Genomic DNA, 453 nt, shown 5'->3' on the forward strand with positions numbered 1-453 from the left:
GGACTAATGCTAGATAGATATCTTCATATAAGAGATGATTTATTTATATTCATGCAAATAATGTACTTTATATATCTAGTCATGCAAATGCTATACATTGTAAGCTTCTAGTATAAATACATGTATCTTTTGTATTTAGCATTTTCATATCCTGGTCTTTAGGTCTCTTACCATGTTTCTGTAAGAACATTACAAGAGTGAACAACTTTCAATCCAATTAAATCTGTGTCCGACAGACATTGAGGCAAAAGGGATTGCCACCATCCTATTTCTTCTACTAGACAGGGATACAGATATGCTAAATGGATGCAGGATGTGCTTCATCTGTCATATCTGACAATAATGCGAATGGCCGGAAATTTCTGAGAAGAGGTCTTGTGTTTTCATTATATTTTCGGGAGACTATTCTGAGTAACTGAAATGGCCGTGGATTTATGAAACTCTGTGCATTAC

The sequence above is a fragment of the Penaeus monodon genome, chromosome 24, assembly GCF_015228065.2.
Source record: "Penaeus monodon isolate SGIC_2016 chromosome 24, NSTDA_Pmon_1, whole genome shotgun sequence".
Taxonomy (NCBI): Eukaryota; Metazoa; Arthropoda; class Malacostraca; order Decapoda; family Penaeidae; genus Penaeus; species Penaeus monodon.